The sequence below is a fragment of the Xenopus tropicalis genome, chromosome 2 (assembly GCF_000004195.4).
Source record: "Xenopus tropicalis strain Nigerian chromosome 2, UCB_Xtro_10.0, whole genome shotgun sequence".
In the NCBI taxonomy this organism is placed as follows: Eukaryota; Metazoa; Chordata; class Amphibia; order Anura; family Pipidae; genus Xenopus; species Xenopus tropicalis.
The window spans coordinates 94051453-94079301 of record NC_030678.2 but is presented as its reverse complement, the minus strand read 5'-3'; the positions used below and the strand labels follow the sequence as shown (position 1 = coordinate 94079301).

Genomic DNA, 27849 nt, shown 5'->3' with positions numbered 1-27849 from the left:
CATGGCAGTAAAAGTGTTTCTTACATGCCTTTTTTATTGCACACTTTTTATTGTATATCATGAATCTGATTGCATGAAAGATGGTTTCCTTCTAAAACCAATTTCATTTTATGCCCTTTCCAGGAGAAGCACACCAGAGTTTATCTCACTTTGGCATTTAGCATGAAGTCCCAGTCATCTTTGCCCCCTATCTATTATTTTAAAAATACAGCTGATCACAATATTCACATTTCAGCAAGTTATCAATGGCATTTTCTTTTTGCTCTCTTTAAATATAACTGAAAAACTATCATGGGAACTCTAAAATGGGTGATCATTTAGACAGAATTTTTCATTCCATGTTTCTAAAGCTACATTTGAAAAGTGAGTAGTTTCTGCAGTCAATCACAAATCTGTTATATTGTGGTAAGTTGGTTCAGGCCAAAGTCCATCAAGCTCAACAGAACCCCAGTGCACATATATACACACACTCTTATACCAATATCTATACAAATCGTAGAATGTAGTATTAGATATTATGCTTGTTCAAGAAATCATCCAAGCCTCTCTTAAAGGCATTAATTAATTAATGGCATTAATTGCTACTGTACAGTGCTGCATACATAAGTAGCGCTTCATAAATATATACATACATATACATACATACATTACTAGAATCTGTGAACACAATGCCACTTGGCATTCCGCAACCTCACTGCACTCACTGTAAAAATCCACCTAAGCTGCTTTCCATTTCTCTAATCTAAAGGGGTGGCCTCTTGTGCATTAAGCATTTTTATGGCAAAAATGAACACCCCCTATCTGTCTATAATCCCCTCTAATGTACTTGTAAAGAGTAATGATGTCCCCTCGTAAAGTCCACGTAGATGACATCAGCTGCCATCCAAGAGTTGAGGTTCCTGCTCACCTCTTCATAAAAGGCAATTAAAGTAGTCTATGTATTTATGTATATTATCCCATATTACCCCTCCTAAATGCTTCCCTACCACTGATGTCAGACTAACAGGCCTACAGTTAGAGGACCCCTTTTTGAACAGGGGTACTACATAAGCAATTCACTGTCCAATTATTGGCACCATGCCAGAAGTGAAGAGGTTTGGCAATCACAGAGCTAAGCTTGTTTAGTATGCTGGGATGAATACCACCCGGACCCCAACCTTTGTTTACGTTAACCATTACTAGGTATGGGAAATTTTTCACTAAAACATTAGAGAACATGGGACAGTTACACTTGTTCTGTCTTGCCAGGGACTAACAGACTGTGGTAATCAAAACACCTTTCCCCTTCGTTCCTTCAATTTCCTTCTACTAGGGGCAGCTAATGATGAAGACCTATTCATATAGGGTTCACTGGTCAATGATGTTTGATGACAAAGTTATAGGGAAAAAAGATTAAATGTAGGAAGGCTGGAATTTTTTTCCAGAAAAGGTAGAAGCACTATATATTTGTAGGATCCACCCAGTTAAATACTATAAGATAAACAAGCTGTTAAATTCCTATATATACTGCACTGGCAATAAGTATTTGCCTGCACTAATGCTCTGCTAATAATGTCTTTATTACTCTTGCTTATTCTGCTTGTCTACTTAATACTTCCAAAGGAAATTTCTTCCTTTAAACCTTCCAAATCTGACTATACAGTATCTGATCCTACTTTTACTCACTACTTGTGATTTCTCTTCAAATCCTTCCTGCTGCAAATCCAATTGTTTATGCTTGCAATACTTCCTGTCCTTTGTTCAAAACCTTTCATACTTATACCAAATATAACCCTATTTGGGCACCAACTTGGCACACTGTCAATACTTGCTTTTTGCCCTTTGTTTAAACCCTTTCACATTTCTTCACACCCTAATAATGCCACCTATCATTCATTCCCTTGTGCCCTTATTGATACATTCTGTGTAACATATCCACTTAAATCCATTAACTTTTTGTTCACAATCAATCTTTTTGCCAACTCAAACCGAACATTCTTACATGGCGGTATTTAATTTATTCATTTGACCACATACTCCGTCAATCCCTTATTTGGTATGTGCGGGGTGTTATTTACAGACCTCTCTCTGCCTCTCAGTCTTGGCATTTGTACTTTCTGCATTTAACCTTTACTGAACCTCAGTGGAACAGGAACAACCATCCATAAGGATGGACACTTAGCTAATCTTCAAGGGAAAACTAACCATCTCTGCATGTAGCAGTGAACCATTACCTCTTTAGGCCACATTTTCAGTTCAACACTTTTATCATTCATCTAATTCACTGGAAATGGTACTGGTTTGGAATGGTCATGCTACTGACATATTTGCTCAGGCTAACTCCAGTCTCTCCTTCCTTAACCATTCCTCTGATCCTTATTCACTTGCCAAGACCTATAACTCCATTCTACAATTGACTCCTATATCTCCATACAACCACAGAACAGTCATGCTCTTAATATGACAAACATGATTCTTACACTCTTGTATGTGATGTGCAGAACATTTGTGAAGGAAATTCCATGCAAACTCAAATCCAATGCACAATGTTTGTTTTTAATGTTGATTATCTTGCTACATCCCTCACCAACAAAATTACCTGCCTTCTATAGACTTCTAATTCTCCATACACAAATCACGATCTCTTGTTGTGTAAGTGTAACTCATTGAATTTGATTCTAGGTTATAGTATTTGTCCTCTTCAGTTAAACAGGTCTTTGTCAAGCCTATTCCTGTATCTCTAACTACTGCCTTATCTGCCTTTTTCTGCTAGACTGTAAACTCCCGGAACATTTTGTCTTCTCTCTTTTTAATGACTAGTCTAGTCTGATTTTCAACCTGTACATTCTTGTGAGACAGCCTTATGTAAGGTTGATTATGATCTTTAGTTTGCCTAAGCCTGAGATCACTTATATATTCTTATCCTCCTGGATTTATCCTCTGCAACTACTGCTGCCAATCATTCCTGTCGCCAGTGCCTTAAGGTTCTGTACTTGGTCCTCTGTTGTTTTCCCTGTACACTCTTTCACTGGCAAAGATTATCCATTAATTTTACTGTTAAATATAATTTGTATGGAGATACTGTCCACATATTTTAGATAACCCTTCACAAACCACCTGAAGTCTGCAGTTAGAATCTTTATCAGGGCTCCCTGTTAAGCAAATGATAGCTTACCAAATTTTGAATTTCAAAGCTTTTTATTCCTCTGCACCTCAGTATATCCCTTTACTGGTGTCTTTATATGTTCCTGCCTTTTTCCAATTTATCTACTTAAATATTTAATTCCATTCCCTGAATTCCATCAAACTCCATCTCATCCTCATTAAAATGAACCCAGATCTCCTCTGCCTGGTGTCTGTTTATATGTGCCAGTGTCTAATTCCCCTGTATGTACTGTACTATTAATGCATTGTAAAACTGTACAGCGAAATAAAATACTAGCATATAAAAACTTATAAAATCAAGTGTAATCCTAAAATTTTAAAGCAGCGTAAAATCAAAAGCTTGCAATTAGGAAAAATCTGTAGCATCTTCACTGTGGTGACATCATGATTTACTATCCCTCATTGCCTCACCCTCTCATCTGAGCCTTATCATAAATGGCAAACACAAAGTGCAATGCAGTTTTACCCATGAACCATGGAGTACACCTTCTCCATTAGTTCATGCATTTTCTTAATTGGTAAAAAATTAAATAGAAGTACAGACACTGTGACCTTTGCTTTGCATAAACTTGAGCTATGCCTCTCTTGATAATTCAGTTTCTTTCTTCAACTATGGAATAGCACAAGAGACTCAAATCAATCATAGTCAAGTGGTTATAAGTTAGGGAATACCAAAGAATGTATTGTGCACTGGTTAATTTATTAGGTAAAAATGTCCTTTATGAGAACATTATTCTTAAAATTTTTCCAGCTTGAATACAAAGAACTAAATAAGGCCATGGCATATATTAAATATGTAATAAAATACTAGCAGAAGGCTCATTAGATGGATAAACAGTAAACATCGCAAGAATTTAGCAATCATTTGTTGTTTTGACTTCCCAACTCTCCAGAAAAGGAGCTGGAGAAAGAGCTCTGACTGTCCCCAAATGCTGCTTGTTCAAAAATGCAATTACGGCTACCATGGAAACAGTTTCTGACTGACCTAAACCTCGGGCTACAATGTCAGATCCAATACAGCAAAATTCCCAAAGGGAAAAACGTATCTGTTCTCTACTTCCCTGGAACTCTTATATTACTGAAAGCTCTAAACATGCCTGTCAAAGGAACTCTGATCCAAAAATACAATTTCCTATTATATACCAAAGCTTGATTTAAGTTCCTTAGATATTGTATAACCCCATAACATTTCCATAAAATAAATAAACTTATCCAGTTATGATACTATTTGCTGTGTGCTTTTTTCAGCACAACTAGGAAAATCCATTTTTGCTCATTAAATATTAATATGTCACAGAAAAGCAAAACCCTTCTAATAAGGACGTATGGCATTGGTAAAAACTTCTTCCCTGGAAGACTGAAAAATAAAAAAAAAATACTTAACTATACTCTACTTTAAAAGGTATGCAAATGTAAAAAAAGTAATTTAGCCAAATATTTAGTTAACATAAATATCAATAGTAAAAGTCAAGAAAATTCTTTAAATGGTACTTAAGCATAATACTCCCTGAAGTGCTGGCCCTCACAGAAAAAGTAAAAATATACCACCTTAAAAAAGTGCATTAACAAGTAAGAAAATTAAATACAAATTTAATTTGTTTAAAAGTAATATACATATTAATGGAATGTAATACTTTATGCACACAATTATTATAAGTAAATACAGAAGCTTTACTTGGATGTAAAACTTTTAAAAATAACACTTAAGTCAACAGCAATGAATCATGATAATAATTTGCAGTGTTTATAAACATTGTGCAATCATATGTGAGTTCTCTATAATGCTGTTACAGAAGTATACTGACATTTAAAAAAAAATAAAAAAATAAATATATATATACAGGTCCTTTTCAAAAAATTAGCATATTGTGATAAAGTTCATTATTTTCTGTAATGTACTGATAAACATTAGACTTTCATATATTTTAGATTCATTACACACAACTGAAGTAGTTCAAGCCTTTTCTTGTTTTAATATTGATGATTGTGGCATACAGCTCATGAAAACCCAAAATTCCTATCTCAAAAAATTAGCATATCATGAAAAGGTTCTCTAAACGAGCTATTAACCTAATCATCTGAATCAACTAATTAACTCTAAACACCTGCAAAAAATTCCTGAGGCTTTTAAAAACTCCCAGCCTGGTTCATTACTCAAAACCGCAATCATGGGTAAGACTGCCGACCTGACTGCTGTCCAGAAGGCCATCATTGACACCCTCAAGCAAGAGGGTAAGACACAGAAAGAAATTTCTGAACGAATAGGCTGTTCCCAGAGTGCTGTATCAAGGCACCTCAGTGGGAAGTCTGTGGGAAGGAAAAAGTGTGGCAGAAAATGCTGCACAACGAGAAGAGTTGACCGGGCCCTGAGGAAGATTGTGGAGAAGGACCGATTCCTGACCTTGGGGGACCTGCGGAAGCAGTGGACTGAGTCTGGAGTAGAAACATCCAGAGCCACTGTGTACAGGCGTGTGCAGGAAATGGGCTACAGGTGCCGCATTCCCCAGGTCAAGCCACTTTTGAACCAGAAACAGCGGCAGAAGCGCCTGACCTGGGCTACAGAGAAGCAGCACTGGACTGTTGCTCAGTGGTCCAAAGTATGTCATTCGGAAATCAAGGTGCCAGAGTCTGGAGGAAGACTGGGGAGAGGGAAATGCCAAAATGCCTGAAGTCCAGTGTCAAGTACCCACAGTCAGTGATGGTCTGGGGTGCCATGTCAGCTGCTGGTGTTGGTCCACTGTGTTTTATCAAGGGCAGGGTCAATGCAGCTAGCTATCAGGAGATTTTGGAGCACTTCATGCTTCCATCTGCTTAAAAGCTTTATGGAGATGAAGATTTCATTTTTCAGCACGACCTGGCACCTGCTCACAGTGCCAAAACCACTGGTAAATGGTTTACTGACCATGGTATTACTGTGCTCAATTGGCCTGCCAACTCTCCTGACCTGAACCCCATAGAGAATCTGTGGGATATTGTGAAGAGAAAGTTGAGAGACACAAGACCCAACACTCTGGATGAGCTTAAGGCCGCTATCAAAGCATCCTGGGCCTCCATAACACCTCAGCAGTGCCACAGGCTGATTGCCTCCATGCCACGCCACATTGAAGCAGTCATTTCTGCAAAAGGATTCCCGACCAAGTATTGAGTGCATAACTGAACATAATTATTTGAAGGTTGACTTTTTTTGTATTAAAAACACTTTTCTTTTATTGGTCGGATGAAATATGCTAATTTTTTGAGATAGGAATTTTGGGTTTTCATGAGCTGTATGCCACAATCATCAATATTAAAACAATAAAAGGCTTGAACTACTTCAGTTGTGTGTAATCAATCTAAAATATATCAAAGTCTAATGTTTATCAGTACATTACAGAAAATAATGAACTTTATCACAATATGCTAATTTTTTGAAAAGGACCTGCATATATATATATATATATATATATATATATATATATACACATTTACTTACATTTTACAACAGCTATATGCATTGTTCAACTGAGAGAGTGTAAGAAGTTGTGGTTGAAATAGAAACAGCCATCATGTTAAAATCCCCATTACTGACTACAGGGAGTGGAAAACAAAAGCTTAAAAAATGCACCTGAAGCAGTTTTCAAAGTTCCTAGAAACTGAAGTATATTCCATCCTGACTCCAAAAACTCAAATTGTAACCACGACTTGATTACCAGTTCAATTTGTGTAAATACAAGTCACCTGGTATTTACAGATTTTCCAGAAAAAGTATAAATTTCTTTCATAAAGGCATATTTGCCAATAAGACCACATCAGGATGTTCAGTCCAAAAATTGTACACTTTTAAAAGTCTAGTCTTATTTTAGCAGAAGACTGTGAGTCTTTACATTTGACAAAACCTGTAAAATATATGCCTACCTAAACAAGCAGGGTTTGATGTCTAATTTCCTTCTCCTTGCTTCCATAAACAAATAGTAGAAGTACAATGTACAGTATAGCTCTTAAAAGTTGTATGAGACTAATCACAGGAATAAAGATAGGAATATTGTTGCCATTGGGAAGAGGTGTGTCATCTGGTGGGGTCTGAGGCCACTGTGTCATCAAATGCCAGGGACAATGTACCTTGAAATGCTGAACCACACTGGACCAGTGTCATGAAAAACTGAGGCCTCTGAGCCACTGCGTCATCAAATGCTATGGACAATTAATCTTGAAATGCTGAACCACTGCATTCTGCAATGCTAGGTACTATGTGTCATGAAATGCTAAGGCTCATGTGATTACAGTGTGATCTGTGATAGAGTCATCAAAAAGTAGTAATAGTAGTACAGGTATAGGACCTGTTATCCAGAATGCTCGGGACCAAGGGTATTACGGATAAAGGGTCTTTCCATAATTTGGATCTTCATACCTTAAGTTTACTAATAAATCAATAAAACATTCATTAAACCCAATATGATTATTTTATATCCAGTAAGGATTAATATTTTAGTTGGGATCAAATACAAGGATCTGTTTTATTTTTACAGAGAAAAAGGAAATCAGAATTATTTGATTAAAATGGGGTCTATGGGAGACAGGCTTTCCGTAATTCGGAGCTTTCTGGATATCAGGCTTCCGGATAAGGGATCCCATACCTGTATTGGGTAAAAAATTTACTCCACACAATTTATACTCTATGAACAGTGGGTGATAGTGGTTTACATGGATGGGTATAGCTTTTTTGGAACTTTGTGCAGCATGACTTGCCCACACATTTTAAGGTACTTTGAACACTGGTAAGCAGTATTAACACTGGAACCAGTTTGAAGGACTTTAAGTTTAAGAATTTACATTTTATTTCTTAGCAAAAATGATAGGTATCAGAAGTCCCCTAGAATACTTTCATTTATAGAACTGGTTTATATAGTACAGGTGAGTTAAATGTCTCCTGAAACACTAAACAACAGAGCCTACATATTAAATTCATCACAGGGCAGAGCTCGAATTAAAGGAAAACTATACCACCAAACAATGTAGGGCTCTATAACACTATATTGCATAAAACAGCTCATTTGTTAAACCGTGCTTCGTCTAAACCATTTTCATAAAAATATACTTTAGCAGTACTTTACAAGTATGTGCCATTAGGTACTTCTAAATAGAAAATTGCCATTTCAAGTACTAAAGGCCACCCCCCTGGGATTATACGAATCACAATGCACACAAACCAATGGCACGCATACATGTTAAGTCACATCAGCCAATTAATGGACAGAGTTCTGCCTTTTACTCCTATACTTCTTCCAGTTACAGTTAATGCTACATTATTTCTGGTCATGGGCTGTGTGCTCTGAGGGAGCACACAGCCCATCACTAAATAGTGGCTCAATGGAAAATATGTAAAAGGGCAATATTTACTGATATAATCCATTTTGGTAAGATTCTTTGACAGTTCACTTAATATGATATCAGCTATCTGTTGGTTAAGTATTCATTCTCCATATGTTCCTGTGAGTAATTTAATCTGATGCGCACCTTATGACTTTTAAGTAACCCCCATAAATGTATAATATAAAAACATACATCAAAACTTTGCACATACAGCAGATACAGTAATTGAAGAGAAAGATAAATGGAATCACCTGAAACCAAAAACTTTTTTTTCTGCCTTATTACAATGACTATAGCTACTATGACTACAACCATTTAAATTAGCCCCTGCTGTTTAATATATATTTGCGTTCCCTTTATTCAATTAACCTTTAAGTTGATTAGGCATCCTAGTATCTGCTGTTGTTGATAAAATTGCAGTTGCCTATATGCCGACAATGTATTATGCACTTTGTGACTCCTTTTGGGAGATAAAAAAACAATCAATATTTGTCTTGATAAGTTTGGTGCTGTTTTTGATTCAGCAAAACTTGCTGCTCTAATCAGTTGTATGATTGGATCAAAATGTAAGATATCAGACAGATGAGAAAGAACTATATCAACAATACATAATGGCAATCAATTTCATGGAGGACTGCAGAATTTTATGAAATGGAATAATCTGTCCAAAATGTTCTCCTGTTGCATGCTGAATTCTTGAAGACAATATACTTAGTTCTGAGTACAGATGCTTTAAATTATTTTATTGTAACATGACATATGATGAGTCTTTACCAAATATGTTGTCATGTGTATTAGCAGTATAAAGAATATTTCAGTTCTTTTTCTTTGAATGATATGGCTATTTAGCATGCTGAAGCTTGTGTGTGTGCCTCGCCGCACTTCAATTTGATATTGGAGGGAGCATAGGACAGTGTCATAAAGTGCTGGGGGCACTGTGCTATAAAATGCTGGGGCCACTCTGTCATGAAATGCTAGGACCAGTGTGTCATGAATTACTGTAGTACCTGTTTTACATATCACTAGATCCACTTGCGCCATGCTGTCACAAAATGCTGGGGTCACTATGTTCTAAAAAGGTTTGGGCCAATGTATCATGAAATACTGAAGCCACCATTTCGTATATTGATGGGGACACTGTGTCTAAAATGCTGGGGACACAGTCAGTCAGATTTTTTTTCCAGATTCAGATTAAGTGCTAAAAGTCACAGGAAAAAAAACTTTTCCAAGATTTACTATGCGACATAATGGCTAAAAATCCAAATCTGACAATTCTCCAGCTAAAACATGTCGAGATCATGTAGACGTCAATGGCAAATGTCTCTTTCCATCCCTGGAGGATCCTTCGTTGCTTTCAGATTTGTGACACTGTTTTTTTGTGCGACAATTAAAAAAAACTAGAGGTTTTGGTGGTAAAATTCAAAAAAGGTGCATTTTTGTGACTTATCTGCGACTTTCCTGCACGTACTTTTTCAGATCAGACTTTTACGTAAATTTTAGACAGTCGTGGAAATGAGCTGATTCAGATTCAGTCACAGAAGCTCTTCTATACTGGGGTTCACAGTAGTATTCCATCATGCTGGGGGGGCACTGCGACCTTTGTTTGACAATGTATTCATTTATGTTTCAGAACAAGGAATAATGTTTGAAATGTTACCAAGTCAATTTTAGATTAAAAAGTGGGATATGTCTGTGCTGGAATGGGTGTGGTCTAGTGATGAGCAAAATTTTTCGCCAGGCTTGAACTCACTGCAAAATTCTTCGACTCAAATACATTGCTTTTGAGGCAAAAAAGGGCACAGTTATGGCAAAAAAAAAAATTGCAAACCTCAACAAAGTAGACAAAGTAGAGCAGTTTTCCATGGATTTCTCAGATTTTTCGGTTTTGCTCATCACTAGTGTGGTCTTCACAACTTGGTGTGACCTAGCAAAGTGTACAGTTTCAGGCACACTTCCTTGATTTAGGTGTAACTCAAAACATACTGGCATAGCATAAAGAAATACTGTCATGGGAAAATATATATATTTTTTAAATTCATCAGTTAATAGAGCTTCTCCATCAGAAGCATTGAAATCCATCTTTTTTTTTATATTCAATTTTGAAATTTCACATGGGGCTAGCCATATTCTTCATTCCCAGGGTGCTACAGCCATGTGACCTATGCTCTGATAAACTTCAGTCACACTTTACTGCTGAGCTGCAAACTGGAGTGGTATCATCTTCCCATTAGAACAATGGGAAGGTAGCAAGATAGCAGCTCCCAGTAGATATCAGAATATCACTCAATAGTAAGAAATCCAAGTCCAGCATGGGACTCCTCTAGTTACATGGGAGTAGGAGAAACAATAGGGTGTCTGAAAGCAGTTCTAATGTGTACTGCTGGCTCCTTCTGAAAGCACAGACTCAGGCACAATGCACTGAGATGGCTGCCTACACACCAATATTACAGCTAAAGAAAATACATTTGCTGGTTCAAGAATAACATTTTTAATGGTAGAGTGAATTAAGGCAGTGTAATTTGGAAATAAAAAGAACACCATAAAAAATATGACAGATGTGGTCAAAGAAAATCTAACCACAGCTTATCTTATTCTAATGCCTTAGAATTGATGCCTTACATATTTGCATTGCTTTCTTCAGCATAAGGTTTGCAGCAATTATCTAATTATCTATATTTGTAACCTTCAGTCATCTTAGCCCGGGCACACCAGCCCAGGGTATAACATGAGTGAATTTGAAAAGAACAATTTGTCAGCCCCATAAGAGGCAGTATGTTTTACTTTTCCGTGTCCTTTAATAACAAGAATTATTGATCTGTCAGGACCATAACGAAAAGTAATAATTTCTGCCTATCTTGATTAACAGCATTGGAGTTTGCATGCATTCTCTAAAAAAATAATGAAAGACAAAGAAATGTAAGGAATAATGGTGACAATTAGCTGGAGCCCACGACGGGTCAATGTTGAAAGCTTTTTTCATGCTCTATTCCGAGAGTTGCCTGCGTTGCCAGGTAACGAGTGCTGCCGTATGCTTTTTTTAAAAACTGCTAGTAGGTAATAAAAATAGTTACATGTAAAAAAAAAATAACATTCTATTTGGCCCATTGCCTGTATATGTGGACAGATGCATTAACAGCCAACTAACCGGTCTGTAGTTGGGAATCTGATCAGCTATTATCCTGGCTTCAGCTTCAAACCCAGTGGGTGAGCTGTAGCCTATAGGATAAACCTATGTAAATGAGATTTTTTTAAGAGTTTGGAATTCATTCCCAGAATTCCTTTTGTTTGCTTTTGTCTGTATGAGGCAGTCTCCTCAACCTTATTTATTTGTTTGTACAGCCAACTAACCAAATACCTACTAATGTGTAATATGTTATTTGACCCTTTCATCAAGCTGCAACATAGGAATTAAGACTTTTAATCAGAACTGAAAAGATTCTTCAAGGCTTAAGTCTGTAAAGGATGGTAATCTGTTAAAATAAATCAATGGACACTGCCAGGCATACAAGCACCAGAGAGACAATATGTATGTTTGCAAAAATAATCTTTTATATAGAAACTGCCATTATATATGATAAAGTATAAACATGTTGCAATCAATACAATGGGATATACACACCAACAATGCCCCCAGTGCACAATAAGGGGCAGATTTATCAAAATCTGAGTTTAGAGCTTAATACATAAAAACTTAAAAACTCACCCACGTTTTAGTCATTCCTATGGGATTTTTAGAAGCGTATTTATCTCTGGGTCAAAGTCAGAGTTCACCATTTTAGAAATACACTTCTAAAAATCCAATAGGAATGAAAAGGACATGGGTGAGATTTTATGTATTAAGCTCTAAACTCACATTTTGATAGTGTTAAAAAATCAAAAGCCATTTGGCAAAGAGAAACCCCAAAGTTGTAAATCTAAATTTTTCTTCTCTGTAATAATAAAACACTTCCTTAACTGGATGATAACTTAAAAAAAAACCATGTTGGTAGGAAATTCAGTCCTAATTACAGAAAGATCCCTTATTTAGAAAATCCCAGGTCCCATGCATTTGCAGATACCTGTACAGCTTTTTTTGACCATGTACAGATGGTTCTGGTAACCAAGACTCCATTGTTTTACCCATCGCAAAGTGAGACTTGCCAAATAATTTGTATAACCTGAACTGAATAAAAAGTATTCCAAAAATACAACAGCAGGTGTTGTAACCTCTTGAAACATTTTAACTCATTTTTAAGGAGTTTTACTTATTAATTTTAGACAAACAGGAAATAAGTAACCTTCTACACATAGCGTACACATGTGCAAAGAATAAAAGCTCTCAATAATATATGCCACAATAAATTGTACTGTATTATAAAGCAGGCATTGTATCTGCAAGGTAGCTAGCAAAGTTGTTAGCGCTATCAGTTGTTAAAGCTGTTTTCTTTAGAATAGTGACAGTAAAATGATATTTATTGACATTGTATATCAACATTTTGAGCTTTGTGCCTGCCCACTGCAATCATGCTAACAGTATGAATAAAATATAGCTTAGGTCACTGTGAGAGCTTGTACTACAATTAGATTTAATATGCAGTATGCAGAGGCATAAAACAAGTCAGTGATGATTTTAATAGACCTTTCCAGCAATTATAACTTCTCATATGAAAAATCTTTAGGTGATCTATTGGTAATAAAGGCATCTTTAGCTCTGTTCTTATTATGCATTCCAGCCCAAAAAGGCCCACTGTGTATGCACAGAATGAATTCATCACTACATAATGGCTGTTTCTCACAATATATTCCTATTAGCTTCGGCTCCAGAGCCCTGGCCGGCCAAAATGATTTGGGTAATGCCAAGGCTTGTATTTTAAAGCTTTTAAAATTATTGGCCCTAAGGGGTTTTAGAGACTGCTAGTTTGGCTGTTTCTCATTTTCTCTGAAATAATTTTCCAAAGCATATTTTAGAGCCACATACATAAATACTCATTTTATGCAAATATGGACAAACGCTTGTCCCCATGACACCATGTCTGGGCTGCATTATTTACTGCTTAGTAAAAGTAATGCAGTATATTTCATAATATACATAATGGGCATTTTTATGAAAAGAGGCAAGGTGCAAAGGGTAAAAAAACTGACATAAAGCACCATGTTTTTTTTGCATTTTGCACTAGAATAAAGCACAAAAAGCCTTTATGCATCTCTGCTTAAATATGGCTGCACTGCATGTAGGAAATAGGCAGCACATGCACAACCCCTGGCACACTTCTAGTTTGGAGGTGGCTATTTTGCAGCACAGAGTACTCGTGCATGTGCACCTAGCCCTTAGTAAGGTTTTATGTGCAGGTGAGGATTAAGTAAAGACCCAACTACCCCTACTTACCCATGGCTAACTGGAAGTGCAGTTAATTACTGATATTAACATTTTGAATTTTATAGTCAGTAGGTGATTCAACAGTACAGCAGTACAGTCCTACCACCTATGGATACATTTTCAGAGACAGTGTATAATCTGCACAACATATAAAAAGTATCTCCCTTAAAATACAGACCTGTAATTTATATATTTGTTTAAGGTAATTGGTGTTCCCTTTAACAGAAAGGGTACATGTACCTAATGAAATTGAACATGTCCATGGAAGCAGTGGTGTAATATGCCACTTTATAGCCTTATGAGTTGACAACTACTATACTATAGCTTATATCAAGCTTCTACAACTGCTTATCTCACTATTTTTTTTAAAATCACCTGACTTACTAAACAGCAATGGAATAAGGGCAGAGGGACTGGATAAACACAATCTATACTACAGCATGATTCTAATATTAGATCAGCGATAGACAAAGATAGTCACTTAAATTGTTGCAGAGCAGCCCCTCCCAGCATCCCTCAGCAGCTTATGTATTATAGGCTAAGCAAACATTACAAAGTCACATCTATAATGTATGTCTGATATACAGTTATGTGGCTTCTTCCCATGGCTCAATTCTCTCAAAGCTGTCAAATGAGTCAGAACAAAATGCCTGACCCCTATTTCAAATTTATCATGACACTTACGTAAAGGATCCAACCCCCCACCGAACACTGACTGTTCCAGAGCCTTGCCCAGTAACTGATTGTCAAACATGACAATCATTTGTTTGACTAGTAAGGCACCTTGAAACTGAAAGACTTTTGCTGTAAGAACATGAAAGCAGACAGAACCATCTGTACCACTATCACCTTTCTAAAAGAAAGAATTCTAAATAAAGCACCCCATTAATAACTGTAATTACAACAATGTAGCAAGCATTCTACTGGTTCTAAAGATATATATCGGCTCTGAATCTCCAAATCTGTAGCATGATTGCTTAATGACCACTGTACTCTAATTTGCAATAATATTATTATACAGTCACTATAGGGGGCACAGATCCCACAACTTCATATGAGCCCAGGGGAACAGGTGGCCTTCTAAAGACAGGCAAGAGTGGGAAAGGTGGCAAAAATATAATACAAGCAAAAACAGCCTTTAAAGTCCATTGAAAAGCAGAAGTAAAGAGCAAAAGTAGAAAAACAAGCAAGAAGGGAATTAAATGAAAAAGAGGTCATTGTATAACATGTTGTGCCATACCTACATGTATGCTATTAGCTTCAAGAAGGGGTTGGGTGGCTTTTTAGCAAGTGAGGAAATACAGCTCCTAGTATAAAATGATTCAGTGACTAGTATGATTGCCATCTTGGAGTCAGGAAGGATTTTTTTTCCTTTCTAAGGCAAATTAGAAAGGCCTTAGGGGTTTTTCTCCTTCCTCTGGATCAGCAAGTAGTTAATATATAATTATCGACCTCTAGGGCTTGTACAGATGGGTAGCTGGACCTGTGTTCCTGCAATGGAGTTCTTCTATGTTCCACTGCAGGGGAGCACAGGAAGAAATGCAACCTGTTCTTTCCTATGCAGCTGTACTGATTCAAGATGCAACATACATGATGCATTCCACCTGTGTGTCAGCACTTACTTGTGCTTGTGTAAAATCTGTGAAATGTGTTTAACTTATTTTTCAAATACTCAAAGTATATTAGCAGAAGAGTCAGTTTTACTTTGAAATACAATATTTACTGTGTTACACTAAGGGGGAGGCATGTACAAGACCTCTCTGACAGTTAGTTGCACAAGAGTAGTGTATATAATGTTCTTTATAGTTCTTGGGGAGCCAGAACTTCTCTGTATAATGTCATTTGGGGATCAGGAACCACTGCTTCTTTCTGTACTAACACCCATGAATATATTATGTTGTATGCAGCCCTTGCCATATGTGTGCAACTCTAAAAAAAATGTTTCTCACTCCCTTTGAACTAAAGCTAAATTTCTCAAAAGTAAAATAACTAGAACTCATTTACCTGGTATATAGCTTCCATGTTCCATCAATTTCGGCTTTCCAGCTGAAATTTACTAAATATGCCAGCTTTGCTAAGGGTTCCATAACCTATAGACAGCAGTGGGTGGGGTCTAAAGGGCATGGCCATATAAGTAGGAGTGGTCAAAATTTGCCATGGCAGGCTTAGCACACCACCAATCCTTTTTCTGCTGCCCCCTGACCAAAATACCGTTTATACTCAAGCCAATCCGAATATAAGCCGAGGTACCTTATTTTACCTAAGAAAACTGGAAAAACGTATTGACTCGAGTATAAGCCTAGGGTGGTAAATGAAGCCGCTACTGCTAAGTTTCAATAATCAGATAATTAATAAAGGACACTTAGGGGCCCATTTACTTACTCACGAACGGGCCGAATGCGTCCGATTGCGTTTTTTTCGTAATTATCGGTATTTTGCGATTTTTCGGATAATTGTCGCGACTTTTTCGTTGCCATTCCGAATGTTGCGCAAAATCTGCCGATTTTTTCGTAGCGTTAATACTTGCGCGAAAAGTCGCGACTTTTTCGCAGCTTTCGCGCAGAGTACGAAAGATTCGGATTCATTCAAGCTTCAGTATGGTGACTTTTCTTGGGCCAGGTTGGAGCTGCAGGGTGCCATTGAGTCCTATGGGAGGCTTCCAAAATCATGCTAAGTCTGAAAGTTTCGCCCGCCGCTTACGAGCACTCAATACGAAAAAGTCGCGACAAGATACGAGCGCATCGTAATGGCTACGAAAAACTCGCGTTTTTTCACGCAAATCGTATTGGTAACGAAAAAGTCGCGACAATTTCCTCAAAGTCGTAAAGGCGCTGAAAATTCGCAAAAAATACGAAAAAGTCGCAAAATGTTCGTTTTCCAATCGGAATTTTCCCAATTCGGATTCGAATTCGTGTCTTAGTAAATGTGCCCCTTAGAGTGACGCCCTGTGAACTCTTCATAAACATATAATGTTGACAGCTGCAGATTAGGGAAAGGTGGATGGAGGACCCCTTGCCCCTCCTGCCTTGAAGCTGCCATACTAAGTATACTAAGATTGCTAATATAAAGATACTTTAACATTTAGTTTAAAATAATTAATTCTAGTCCCACTTTTGTTCAGTTGTTCTTTTGCACCTACAGTAACTGTAACAATAAAAAATATAGTTGCATTCAGGACTAGGCACCAAGTGTTAAAAGGCAAGTGGAAGGCGTTCCCTGCCCTACAGAGCTTACAATCTAAATGACTATGCTGTATTGTAGGCTTATGTCGTGTGGCACTTGGTCTTTGGGAAACCTCCCTACATTTCCATGTTTATGTTGTTCTACCCCTTTAACCAGCCAATCACATCACCTAACCCCCCCTCCACCACAGTGACACCCACCTGCACCCACTGAAAAACGCTACACACTCCCAAATCTGGGCACATGGTAAAGGTTGCTGTGCTGCCTTGAGGTTTCTGTTACATGGAATGCAAGCGCTGAAACGAACGTCTGTGAGGAAAGAAGTTGTTATAAACACTTTTAACACTAGGGGTGCCTAACAATTTGAAATGGAATTTGTGTCCTTTAAGAATGTACCAATCACATCATCCTTTCAACTGGGAACCATTACAAAATGTAACTATACAGAAATGGAAACGGACCAGATGGCAGCACAGTGAGAAATAAAGGGGAGCTAATTGCACGGAACATAAGATAATTCGGACACTTTAATAACGTGCCAAAAAAGTAGTGCACTATTATTTGGATTACACCTGGGTAAAGAAAAGCGCATATGAAGGCATGTAAAGAATATAATGTCCTGATTTATATTCCTGCTCTGACTGCTGTTCTATAGTCATTCTGCAAGATCCAAGAACATAATTACAGGAAACATCTAACAACCTGTTTAGTGTGCAAGTATATTCAATATACATAACAGAAAAACTAATAAATTACATTCTGATAAAAGACCCTAAAAGTTATATCCCTTGTGGGTAATATCTATACTGAGGGATGGATCAGCTTTTATATTTGTAATGAAAACATATTAATTGAGGAAGAAATATTTAAACTTGTACAAAACATTCTCTTTTTATGAGAAAACATATGAGTAATGTATTTTGTACTGAAAGTATAGTACTTGTACTATATTTTTGTGCACAGAACATGCCACTAGACAGAAGCTGACAGTGACTAGTATTTCTCAAGAGAGATGTCTGCAGTCTTATTGACTGACTCATATTTCATTTATAAAAATCAATGTATTCTGTTAGTTCATGTCATATAGGCACACACAACAGAGAGTCACAGAATGGCATCAATTATCCCTAATTTAGCAAAAGATTAAATATTCTTCTATGACAGTAAAGTAGAGAGAGAATATCCAGAGAAAAGGTATACCCACAAGAAATCCATCAAAACATATTATTTTAAAAATACTTTAAAAGCAGGATAAACATCTTGGCTGCCATTGGAAATCTTGCAACCTGGATTGCTTGCTATCTTCTTCTGTATTATTTTTCTCAAACACAACTGACTAAAAAAAATCAACTTACAATGTAACCTCTAAAGAGAAGGGCCCTCTTTTACTCCTGTATTGTTCAGTATTGGTATCCATAGTTTGTATGTTTGATGTATACATCCTTCTGTTGCACAGCACTGCGGCATACACTACATAGTTGCCGATTGCTTCAGACAGCTCTGGGTCTACAAACTGCCTCTGAAGAATCAGAGAATGGGCTGTATCTACCCACCTTTTTCAAAAAGAATTCAGTTTAAAAATCCCCCTTTTAAAAATCTTAAAAGGAAACCCAACCTCTTCATCTTCCCTGGAGTTATCAATTATGAAAATGTAATTAAATCCACTGTGTATAAAACAAAAGCAGAATTGTAAATAGATTTATATTTTATATAATACCAACAATGAGAAAATATGGCTGTGGATCATGGATACTACACAGCAGTCTGGCTACACAAGCAATGTTAAACAACTAATTTCTAAAACATGGATATGGTACAGATACAAACGGTAACACATTAAAGAAAAATAATATTTACCTATTCCATGATTACATTTACACATATAGAGCAATGTATATGCAACTTACAGCTCAATTACATATACAAATTAACTGGTTGCAAAGCCAACTGTTATTTTTCATTTCCTTAGTATTTATTCAGAGGGACACTTCACAAGTGTAAGCCCACACAAGCCATCTTATTTGTGATTACATTTTGTTTTGTGAAAATGTGCAACCTGCTCCACTGTTCTGCTTAATGTTGCGATTATCCCTTACAACACAAGCTTGCGTTCTATTTGCAGCTAGAAAAACCAGGGAAATGAATGTATTATACATTAGTGGGACCAAAAAAAAAATGGTGTAAAATGAGGTAAAACTTAAAATCAGGGTATGTAAAATTGTGGTTTCACAATACTGGCATTATATGTTTAATTACGTTAGCAAAGAATGTTGTGCCTTTATTACAAGGGTTTGTTTACATACATTTGTGGAACTTCCAATTATCTTGAATAAGACCAGTAAAAGGCATTTGATTTTGCCTGCATGCACAGACAAAATGTGCGCCAGACAGAATAATTGGTATTGTGAATGTGTTTTTTTTTTTAATAATCAATCATTTTAATAACCTCTTACTCTTGTTATAATTGTTTGATAAAAGTTCAATAAAACCTTTCCTCCTCCAACGAATGTTCTCCTTTCCTTTTTTTCCCTTTCCATTCTATGCTTTCAGTCTCACTGAATATAGTCTTATACTATCTCCTTTGCAATTTATGTGAGTAGTGTGGCACAGTTCTTTTTCAACCTCCTTTTTTATGGAGTTGTATATTTAATTTTTTAGAATGTAATTTAAGTTGCCTGCAAATCAGTACATTTTAATTTGGTTGGTGAATGGTGCTGTGGTTATCTATCTATATTCCATATTTTGAAAAAGACTCACTGTTTGCCTCTGAATGCTGGATCACATACAGAACTAACATTAATTAAATACTATATATACATCACCAGGATTTATTCCCACAATTCAACTGCATCTCTTTTGCCAAAATGAATGTAACTGGGGTGCATTTCATCACACATCATTCGCAGTTGTCTGGTGTCATTTCTTGTGTTTGTTGTGCGAGTGATGTTTGAGCGGATCCATTAGATGCAAGTGTGATGTGCCTATTTACGCTAGGGGGTGAAGGGAGCCCTGGAGTCACTGCCAGGTCAGGAGGGGCAGTACCTCCAGGTTCCCACTGCCTAAGCAGCGCTACATTTAAAGCAGAAAGCCAGAAGGACTAAGCAATGCTGTGGGCAACTATACGGAAGTGCAAAGACAGTATTTTGACGCAAGTACCTAATAGTAATAAATGGGGTTTAACGCGCAACTAACTGTGGGAAATGGTGCAGGAGTGCAACTGCACTCTGATAATGCTTTGTTTTTATTCCATGTAGCTGATTGCCTTATTAGAATGATTTCATTTCTTAATTTATTCACATCACTAAACATTGTCTTTTCTGATGCAATGAACATGTTACTAGAGGGAAAATGCCAGGGAGGACTGCAAATCAGCTGAAAATACAATATGTTCTTTTTCCTTTCCCATGTTTCTAGAAATAAAGATACAAGTTAACGTCTCTTCTTGACTTACAAATAAGTTAATGATAATTAACTATGAACAACTGAAATATACAGCTTTTTTTGGAGAGGTATATAAAGCCTGATAGAGTAACCTATGTGCCCTACTCTTATCAGAGCTGGAACTATCAATAGTTTAGCAGATGCAGGAGTAGTGGATTCTAGTTGCACTAATGACTTTCCTGGATGATTAAGGTAGAACATTTTGTGTTCCATAGTGCTGTTATACAAGCTTCTAGCTGAATGGTAAATGAGCCCTTATCTCTTTCATCAAAAATCTACAGGTAAGATATTATGGTAATGGGTTCCCCTAAGCACACCAAAATCTATTTTAGTTACCATATAAGCAATTTTAATTTAAGCAATTCTATAAGCTGAAGCAGTGCTCAAACGGGACATTATTGAGTTAGAGAGGGTCCAGAGAAGGGCAACTAAGTTGGTAAAGGGTATGGAAAGTCTCAGTTATGAAGAAAGACTGGCCAAGTTAGGTCTGTTTACACTGGAGAAGAGGCGCTTAAGAGGTGACATGATAACTATGTATAAATATATAAGGGGATCATATAATAACCTATCTAATATGTTATTTACCAGTAGGTCCTTCCAACGGACACGAGGGCACCCACTCCATTTAGAAGAAGGGATGTTCCATTTAAATATTCGGAAAGGATTTTTTACTGTTAGAGCTGTGAAGTTGTGGAATTCCCTCCCCGAATCAGTCGTGCTGGCTGAGACATTATATAACTTTGAGAAGGGGCTGGATGGATTCTTAGCAAGTGAGAGAATACAGGGTTATGGGAGATAGCTCTTAGTACAAGTGAGGGAATACAGGGGTATGGGAGATAGCTCTCAGTACAAGTGAGGGAATACAGGGTTATGGGAGATAGCTCTTAGTACAAGTTGATCCAGGGACAGGTCCGATTGCCATCTTGGAGTCAGGAAGGAATTTTTCCCCCTCTGCGGCAAATTAGAGAGGCTTCAGATGGGGTTTTTTGCCTTCCTCTGGATCAACTAGAAGTTAGGCAGGTTATATATAGTCATTATGGTTGAACATGATGGACGTATGTCTTTTTTCAACCCAACTTATTATGTTACTATGAATATATGGGGGGTGCATAATATATCATCCAGGATAATTCAATTTATATATTATGCAAAAGAAATATATGTATTTATATATAGTATGGGACCTGTTATCCAGAATGCTTGAGATCTGGGGTTTTCTGGATAAGGGATCTTTCCGTAATTTGGATCACCATGCTTTAAGTCTACAAAAAATTATTTAAACATTAAATAAACTGAATAGGATTGTTCTGCTTCTAATAGGGATTAATTATATGTTAGTTAGGATCAAGTAAAATGTACTGTTTTCTTTTTACAGGGAAAAAGAAAATTATTTTAAAAAATTGGATTTGATTATAATGAAGTCTATTGGAGATGGCCTTCCCGTAATCTGAAGCATTCTAGATTACAGGTTTCTGGATAAAGGGTCCTATACCTGGTTTTGTTAAAACAAATATAAAAAAATATATTTTTGTGAAGACATTACATTATATGTATAGTGAGTGTGATCTTTTGAAATCATATATGTCAATGCTAAACAAATGTTTACTAGTTAAAATGATTTTATTAAAATTTCATAAAGTTCTATTGTGAAGAGTGTCAGCGGTGGCATTTAACTGTGAGTCAAGGGGATTAAAAAACAACTTGAAGAGCTGAATCCTACATTTTCAGTTAAACTGCATCATTGTGGTCAAATGATTTCTTCCCATTTCATAATCTACAAATATAACAACCATCACTGAAGATCTGAAATATTTACACAAAAAGAAAATAGATATTGGCTATGGCAGTTCTGAGAAATTGTAGCTGGGTGTGCAGAACACTATCTTACAAACCCAGTTGGGAATGTGGGTTTGTAGGTCAAAGCCCCCTTTCTCAATACCAGCATGCTTTATTGTAGTATAGAAGTTTTTTACATTTATTTTTAATCAGTGTTTTCAGTGCTGCTTTGAAATATTTTTTTGAATGGAATACAAACAGCAAAAAATAAATCAGGTCATCTGAAATAAACTCTAGAAACCTGACTTGTATAGAAAAATAAAAAGCACAAAAGGTACACAGTGTTCTTTATGATATATCAATGAGAATACTATTGCACAATGCAGTACCCTTAGCAACACATATTTCTCATTACAAGAGAATACGCACCATTAAGATCGATAGCAAAAGTACACAGAAACTGCCAACCACTATGTTTAATATTCATGGACTCTATCACCTTTGGAACAGTGTTTCAGAGGTAGTAGAAAACAGATGTACAGGTACTTCAACAACAGAAATTATTGGATCACATTTTTAACTAAAAAAAAGTAAATACTAACTACATTTGGCAAGAGGTAGGGGAAATGAGAAAAAAGTTTCTAAAATGGTAAATATGCTATTTATTTTTTATTCTGTTTAATATCTCCAAGAGCTACACAAGAATCATGTTATTTAGGGTTTTCTTTCTGCTTACGATATGTCTTAAAAGAAATACTTCTGTATATAAATGTGTGATGGGGTTTCTTCGGGTCATCTTGACAGCACATGCAGTTATTGCTAAAACTTCAATCATTTTCTTGATCTATTTATGGCTTACATGGTACAGATCTCTGAATAGACTCCATCTTAATCAGATAGTAACATAGGTTGAAAAAAGACACACGTCCATCAAGTTCAACCTTAATGTCTATAAATAACGTGCCTAACTGCTAGTTGATCCAGAGGATAATATAGATTTTTTTAAAATAATGTCCTTTTTCTCTGTAATATTGAAACAGTACCTTGTGCTTGATCCCAACTAAGCTATAATTAATCATTGTTTGAGGTAGAACAATTCTATTGGGTTTAATTAATGTTTAAAAGATTTTTTAGGAAGGTATGGAGATCCAAATTACAGAAACATACCTTATCCAGAAAACCCCAGCATTCTGGATAACAGGTCCTGTATATGTATTTGAAACCACTTTTTAAAAGTTCTCATGAGATTGAGAGAGCTGTATTGCAAAATGTCATGCTTTTCAAAATAAGTGAACCAGAGGCATATGTCCTACAATTACTCAGCAATCTTAGCTCTGTTACTTTAAATTATTTGCATAAAACTTCCTATTGGTGATCAACACATGCTATGCCAAGTATGAATGTAAGCAGTTAAGAGTATCCAATACAATGATAACAGCTTTACTTACTCAAAAATGAAAGTGTTGTTCTAATGTATTTCATAAACATGCATTTACAATACATAAATTCATGGTGCTATTACCTTTCAGAAGTTGAGTTACAGATTTCTGATAAACTAGGAAAGTCAGTTCATGCCTTCAGCTGCTGCCCTCATGCACATAGTTCAGTATCTAGGTTGGAAGAAAATGTTGTACATTTATTAATTGTTCAGTATTGCTACAAGCTTACCATAGATAGCCACCAGTAGTAACTATAGCACACTATACAGGTACTAAAGCATTTTAACTTTAGAAAACCCAACAGAAAAGTTTTGCCATTAATGTGGATTTATCCTGAGCTAGTTAACATCAATTACTAGTTACTGTCTTACTACATTCATGTGATGCTCAGATGAGATATGTTTCTAATGTTCTCATAAAAGGCAGTTAATATGTTTTACTATGCAAAATACAGTAATTGGATATACATTATCAGAGTACAGTTTTGGAATGTGAAGACCTAATACATTTGCTCTGTAGAACTGTCTCTAGTTTAGTTGATAGTAGAGTAGATAGTAGAGCGCAGTGAACTTATTCTGCTGTCAAAGAAGGTATCACTTGGCAAACCTCCCAGATCCTGCTCATCATTAACAACATGTTATATGTGTCTTAGGCTGTCAGACTTTAAAAATGAGATCAGCAGGTTGCCATCTCATTTTGCAAAGTTTTCAATGTTCTCATTCCTTCTGTTTCAACTGGCACGCTAACAGTATATTTATGAAAAATGGAACGCCAAAAGATTTTCTAAATGCTCTGTCTAAGTTGAGTGGTTTTGGATTCCAACATTAAAAGCTGCAGCAATGAGGTCAAGCCTTATGTGCCTGCTTTTTAAGATCTCTGCATATAGTTCAGTTACTTAACTTTTATATAAAGATCACAGCTGGTCAGTTTTTTCAAAGGATACTGTTTTGTGGCATTAAATTAAAAAAATGTATTTTAATGATGATAAAAAGGATGATTTACTGCAAGTATAGTCAGTCATGTTTATATATTACTAAAATAATTATAAAAATATTTATATCTAGAATTTTGCTATCATTCAACATAGAAATGTAGAAACTAAAAAGACTTTTCATTCAGGAAAGTTTTTGCCTCTGAACAAAAACTGCGGTCACCATGGATCTTGCCTTATGCCATTGGAATTAGGCACAGACTAGATATGCAAGATGATCTAACCACAGAACACCTCTATAGCACTAACTTTGAAACCTGAAGGAAAATCAGGTCATTTTTCAGTGCATCACACCCCACCTGTCTGCCACCCTGTACAGTAAAGCTTTTACGTGGCATGCTTTAGTATAAATATATATTAAGCACTTGATACTCGGTTTATAATTGGACCCCATGGTGGCAGTGATATAAGTTTGCTTACTGAAACTATGGCTACATAGTTTGTACAGTAAAAAATCTTGGTGCCTGTCTAGGGTATATATTGCAGCAATTAAGTTGGCTGGTACACAATTATATTTTGGTGGGTACACTGGTGGGATACTGCTAAATACTGCTAAATGGGCTGTTTACTAAATATAGTTATTGAAATCAGGAAAACCAATCAAATGGCAATAACCTAAAAGACTATGAATTTAACACAACAGTTGATTAACATAGTAACATAGTAAGTTAGGTTGAAAAAAGACAGTCCATCACGTTCAACCATAATGCCTATATATAACCAGCCTAACGTCTAGCTGATCCAGAGGAAGGCAAAAAAACCACATCTGAAGCCTCTCTAATTTGCCGCAGAGGGGAAAAAATTCCTTACTGACTCCAAGATGGCAATCGGACCTGTCCCTAGATCAACTTGTACTAAGAGCTATCTCCCATAACCCTGTATTCCCTCACTTGCTAAGAAACCATCCAGACCCTTCTTTAAGCTATATAATGTACAGTATCAGCCAGTACAACTGATTCGGGGAGGGAATTCCACAACTTCACAGCTCTCACAGTAAAAAAACCTATCCGAATATTTAAATAGAACCTCCCTTCTTCTAAACGGAGTGGGTGCCCTCATGTCCGTTGGAAGGACCTACTGGTAAATAAAACATTAGAGAGGTTATTATATGATCCCCTTATATATTTATACATAATTATCATGTCACCTCTTAAGTGCCTCTTCTCCAGTGTAAACAGACCCAACTTGGCCAGTCTTTCTTCATAACTTAGACTTTCCATACCCTTTACCAGCTTAGTTGCCCTTCTCTGGACCCTCTCTAATTCAATAATGTCCCGTTTGAGCACTGGAGACCAAAACTGAACAGCATATTCTAGATGGGGCCTTACCAGCGCTCTGTAAAGGGGAAGAATAACACCTTCGTCCCATGAATCTATACCCCTTTTAATACAGCTCAAAACCTTGTTTGCCCTTGCAGCTCCTGCCTGGCATTGCTTGCTACAGCCAAGTTTATTATCTACAAGGACTCCAAGGTCCTTCTCCATTATGGGTTTGCCTAGTGCAGTCCCATTAAGGGTATAAGTGGCTTGCATATTTTTACATCCCAGGTGCATGACCTTACATTTATCCACATTAAATCTCATCTGCCACTTAGCCGCCCAGATTCCCAGTTGGTCAAGATCCTGCTGCAAGGATGCCACATCCTGGATAGAATTGACTGGTCTGCAGAGTTTTGTGTCATCTGCAAACACTGATACATTGCTTATAATACCCACCCCTAAGTCATTTATGAACAAGTTAAATAAAAGTGGACCCAGTACAGAACCCTGAGGGACCCCACTGAGAACCTTACTCCAAGTAGAAAATGTACCATTAACAACCACCCTTTGTACCCGATCCTGTAGCCAGTTTTCTATCCATGTGCAAACAACTTCACTAAGACCAATAGACCTTAGTTTAGAAAGCAGTCGTTTGTGGGGAACGGTATCAAATGCTTTGGCAAAATCCAAATAGATTATATCTACTGCATCCCCACTGTCCAGCTTCTTACTTACCTCATCATAAAAAGCAATTAAATTGGTCTGACATGACCTGTCCTTCATAAAGCCATGCTGATTACTGCTCATAATGCAATTTTCCAGTACATAATTTTGTATGTGATCCCTTAACAAGCCTTCAAATAACTTGCCCATAATAGCCAGGCTGAGATCATACTCCCTTTTTAAATGTAGGAATGACATTCGCCTTCTTCCAATTCCTAGGTACCATACCTGATGAAAGCGAGTCTGATAATATCAGAAACAAAGGCCACTGTAATTCTGACCCTAGCTCTCTCAGTACCCGAGGGTGTATTCCATCTGGCCCAGGTGCCTTGTTTACATTAATATTGTGCAACCCTTTAAAGCACCATATCCTGTGTCAACCACTGTGTAGTTGGAGCTGAGGCAACAGTGCAGCTATTGGGTGGGACTTGGCCCTCTGGCTCCTTTTACTGTATACACAGAAAAGAATTGGTTAAGCACATCTGCCTTTTCTGTATCCGCTGTAACCATATTGTTACTATAACTCAATAGGGCCACACCCTCAACCTGCATCTTTTTACTATTAATATACTTAAAAAACTTTTTGGGGTTAGTTTTGGCCTCTGCCGCAATGCGCTCCTCATTTTCTATCTTTGCTTTCCGGATTGCTGTTTTACAACACTTGTTATAGTGTTTATATTCATTAAACGCAGCTATTGTCCCCTCTGAGTTATATTTCTTTAAAGCTTTCCTTTTTATCCCTATTAACTTCTTTACCTCAGAGTTAAGCCACACTTTTTCTTATTAATGGAATAAATTGAGAACAGTAATGATTTAATATAATTTTAAATGACAACCATTTTTGCTCTGTGTATGCCCTGAAGCACTGCCCTTAAGGAGCTAAAATTTGCTTTTCTAAAATTCAGTGTCTTTGTTGCCCAAGGAACCTGACCCAAGGAAAGTCACAATACCGAAGCATGAATGAATAACGAAATTTTCATACTCGTTGCAACAAATACCATTTTGTCGCACAAACTGATGCAAAGCACGAAAAAGTTAAGGAAATTAACTAAAAAATTGTAGAAAATATGCTCAGTTCTATAAATTAGAAAAAATACTAATTTTTTGTAATCGTACTAATTCACATATTGATAAATGTGCCCCTATAAATCAGCAGTTGATGAAGACATTCAGGACTCTCTCTGAATG

The 27849-nt window shown here is 36.6% G+C and overlaps 1 protein-coding gene across 3 annotated transcripts in view; it reads right to left on the bottom strand.

The window, feature by feature from the left end:
* Nucleotides 1-27849, bottom strand: part of srrm3 (serine/arginine repetitive matrix 3) — a 181444-nt gene that overhangs the window by 95405 nt on the left and 58190 nt on the right. For all 3 annotated transcript variants that reach the window (XM_012957466.2, XM_012957464.2, XM_012957465.2), the window contains exon 2: nt 23772-23859. The gene's annotated coding sequence lies outside the window, so the exon portion shown is untranslated. The remainder of the gene's footprint in view (nt 1-23771; nt 23860-27849) is intronic.